A 4,799-nucleotide genomic window follows, 5' to 3' on the forward strand; every position below is an offset into this window, starting at 1 on the left:
GTTGCATTTTTATTGGTATGATTTATCTTTATTTTGCATCTTATGTGAATTTCTTATTGCAATTTTTTTGTTCAAAATAGTAAAAAATTTAACAACTTTATTGGAAGTCTACTAAGTACTCATCAAACATTTTTCTCTTACATCAATATTATATTTAATAAAATTATCAAAATTTTATCACTCTTTATAACCGCGCGAAGCGCGGAGAAGTTCACTAGTTAATACTAATGCAAAAAGAAAATCAATTCAACACTAAGAATGACAATAATATTGAATATTTGTTCTTTAGTTTTACATTGGTTTAGACAATTAAAATACATAATCTAATTTTAATTTTCTTTAATATTTAGTCATGTAACTAATACTTATTAAACTTAATTTTAGCATGATTTAGTACTTTTAAATTATGATCATTTTCATTCTGACTTGTTAATTTGCAATATTTGTTTTACGCGATTTCATTATTATTATTTTTGTTGGATATTTTAGTGTCATTAATCATATCATATTGTGTTATATTTTTAAGAAACATCTTAGATAGTTGTATTTTGGTAGGACTAAAGAAATATTTGAAGTACAAGTAAATTATATGTTGTGTATGAATACTTTACCGGAAAAACCCGAAACAACCCGAAAAACCCGAAAAAACCCGAGGTTGAAAAACCCGAGTTTTATTGGTTTGGTTTGGTTCATAAATTTAAAAATCCGACACAAATGGTTTGATTTGATATTTGAAAAACCCGAACCAACCCGGCCGTGTACACCCCTAGGTGGAACAAACGGAACCGAAACCTCAAATCTCTGTCTGATGATAGTTGGTAAGTAGAAAGTATGAACACGGACATCTAAAATCAGTGGTTCAAGCTTTGTAGAAAGCTTTGCGCAACGAACCAGAGACTTGACACATTTCGTCTTCCTAAAAATTTCACTAATGACACTGTCTGGAAGTTTTTCCAATGGAGAACCCATTGCAATTGTGAAGAAGAAGATGATGAAGATGAAGAAAAAAGTGTGAAGACAAACAAATAAATATTAGCCATGGCTATATATAAAGATTGATAAGGGGGCATAAATGGAATTTGTAATTTCTGACTCACGGCAAAATTCATTTAAATCATGATTAAAAATATAAGGTCAGTTACAATTCATTTAAACCATGGTTAAATGTACAATATATTGGAGGGCAACCAATTTTGTTACTAACAATACTAAAGTTCCTATTTCTCGATTTTATATATATATATATATATATATATTTGCTACAGTTTTTATACGTCCTCATTACAATAAAAAAATATTGAATTTAATAAATCTAAATCAAAATACAAAAAATTTAATTGAATTAATTATATTTCATGCTCGATTATATATTTGTAAATTACGTAAAAAAGTTTTGTAAGTCACGAATATTTGGAAAAGGAGGAGGAAGAGGAGGAGGTAAAGGGGTTGGGGATTTCTTAAATCCAACAATCCAACAATCAAAGCAAAAAACTCTCTTACCATATTAGCAAACTTGATGCACACCGAAAAGGGTGATTTGATAAAAAGCCAAACAATTTGAAAAAGACCCCTGTTATTGTTATTGTTACTGGATGGTGAAACAGACGGAATCGGAACCTCAAATCTCTGTCTGATGATAATTGGTAAGTAGAGACTATGAACACGGACATCTAAAACCAGTGGTTCAAGCTTTGTAGAAAGCTTTGCGCAACGAACCAGAGACTTGGCACATTTCGTCTTCCCAAAAATTTCACTAATGACACCGTCTGGAAGTTGTTCCAATGGAGAACACATTGCAGCTATAAAGAAGAAGAAGATGAAGAAAAGAGTGTGAAGACAAAATGATAAATATTAGCCGTGGCTATATATAGAGATTGATAAGGGGGCATAAATGAAATTTGTAATTTCTTACTCATGGCAAAATTCATTTTAATCATGATTAAAAACATAAGGTCAGTTACAATTCATATAAACCATGGTTAAAGGTACAATATATTAGAGGGCAGCCAATTTTATTACTAATAATACTAAAGTTCCCATTTCTCGATATATATATATATATATTGGTGTCACGACCCGAGAGCACCCCCTAGTCGTAACCGGCGTACTCGACCTCTCGGAGGTCTAATACAAGTCTCTTAGCATTCATTCATCGCATAGATATGAAAAACCATAATGAATTAAAAACTTTCTTCACACACGAAGATACTTTCATTAAATAACAAGCGGAAGACTTTCTAGACTTTATACATGATGTCTCAAAACCATCTAATACTTAAGTACAACATTGGGACTAAGCCCACTCAAAACTATAACAAAACTACAAGACATAAAGGAACATGTTGGGTATTGTCCTCGAATCTATGAGGACTCACCAAGTCTTCATCTTCAAACACCTTAGAAACATATGCATCAACCATGGAATATCAACATCTCCAAATCCCTACACTTTAGTCAACAGGGAACAAAAGGGGTTAGCATAATTAAGTACTAGGTATGGAAACCATGCAAAAACATGCTAAAAAGGACAGTTGGTTGAAAGTCATGCCTTATGCCATTTTAGCGAAACTTCATGAACATTGACATATTATGCATATTATAGAACATAACCAACATATAAGACATTAACCATATTATAGACATGCTCAACATTTTCACCAAGTAACTTATTTCATCATCCAAGGACCCTTATCTAAAGTTACCCTAAGACACACTTGAGTGAGACATGAAGTGGCCTCCCATACAACCTCTTCATACACACCTAAGGTTCCTCAAGGCTACTATAGACAAGAACCATCATGCTTCAAGGTAACATACTAAGTAACTCACTTCATTAACATAAGCTATTCATTCAATAAATCATTTAGACGATAAGTCAACATTCTTCTTTAGAGTCATTTAGGACACATTCATGCATTTAGGGGACTTTCATACATTATCCATTAAGGCTTAGGGAACTCACTTTAGTATCTTTAAATCCTACTTGTGCCAGGTGTAGATAACATCCCATACTACTACCTACACGTTGTAGAACCTATCCAATAACTAGAGTGCACATCCCACATGATGGGAGTATGCATTAACCGATATAGACCATACTTGCTAGGCATGGAATCCGGCGTCATAAATCCCACGCCGTGGAGGGTGTTCTACTTGCCAAGGGTAGAACTAGTAAGCAACCCATGTAGGCACATGGTTTAGGGGATATCCAAAGATGTTCATTGGACTCTTGCCTTTTCTACGGAAAGAGACACCTCTAAACCATATCCACTCAGTGCTAGCCTTAGTTCCCATAGAGTAATTTCATTCACATGTGTGTACTAGAGAGGGCACCATCATTAGGTCTAGCCGACCCATAGTACCTTCACCAAAAAGGGCACCATACTTAGGTCTAGCCGATCAAGGTTCGTTAAGGATAGCTCATTGACTTTCTTAGAGAGGGCTTTCTACCGATTCGGTCCACTAACTCTAAGTCTATCATTTCACACAAGAAGAAGGTTTTCACCCTTAGGCCTACCGCTTCAAGGTTTTACATTCACTTTGGGGTCTAGACTCATCATGAAAGGGCACCATCTTAGGTCTAGCCGATTCAAGGTATAGCCTAGAATGCCTCATTACTCATTCATAGAAAGGGCACCATGCTTAGGTCTAGCCGATTCTAGACATTCATTCATTCGTTAGTGCTAAGTGGATCACACATCAATCTATCACAATTATAAATCAACTTTACATTAACAATGAAGTTAGGTTAATTTACCATTCTCCAAAGCCATAATCACCATTACTAAATTCTACCACAATTCACCAAAAAATAGGTATAGATAACAATAGAAACCAATAATTAGGGGTGTTCACGGGTTGGTTTGGATCAGTTATTGGTCAAACCAAAACCAAACCAACTTAATCGGTTTTAAAATTATCAAAACCAAACCAAACCAAATATAATATACATTTATTGGTTTGGTGATTATCGATTTTGGTTTGGTTTGGTTCAGTTATTCGGTTATTAACCATACACAAAAATAAAAGAAACAATTCATTTAAAAATGTGAAAAAAGTGACAACAATCCATTCAAAATGAAAAATAGTTAGAATGACTTAAATTACTAAACTTTCAACCACTAAATTTACTATCAATAAAGCTTTAAAATTCACTATATTGGCCTAGAAGGAAGAGACAATAACATTTCCAGTCCCACAAAGAATTAACATAGACACTCATATACATGAAATCAATAAGATAAATGTTTCATCTTGGGCATTTTTTCTTTCAATAAGTAAATTATAAAGAAATTTTTTATGAAAATATGTATAAGATCTTTAAAATTGTTTATAAAAATAATATATTAAGTATGTTATTAATAAAATATATGTATATAATTCATCAGTTCAATTATTTCTTCGGGTTTTTTCAAATAAAACCATAACCAAACCAAATACTACCGGTTTTCAAAAATTTAAAACCAAACCCAAATAAAATCGGTTTTATTTTATCGGTTTGGTTGGATTTTTCAGTTTGGATCGGTTTTTATCCAAACCGTGAACACCCCTACATAGCATATATGTATAACATTTAAATAAACTATATTTTTTTCCATCGCTACATAATATATATAATACATCGAAAATTTAAAGAATAAATGCACACAAAGTATAATACGAGGTAGAACTATTTTTAAAAAAAAATAACAACCATCCTTTTTTAAACCCTACACCATGTTTGGGTGGTTGATATGCTTTCCTAATTTATCGTAATATATTGTATTGTTTTAATAAATACGAATAGATTAGGATCCTAC

The sequence above is a fragment of the Solanum tuberosum genome, unplaced genomic scaffold, assembly GCF_000226075.1.
Source record: "Solanum tuberosum cultivar DM 1-3 516 R44 unplaced genomic scaffold, SolTub_3.0 scf00116, whole genome shotgun sequence".
Lineage (NCBI taxonomy): Eukaryota > Viridiplantae > Streptophyta > Magnoliopsida > Solanales > Solanaceae > Solanum > Solanum tuberosum.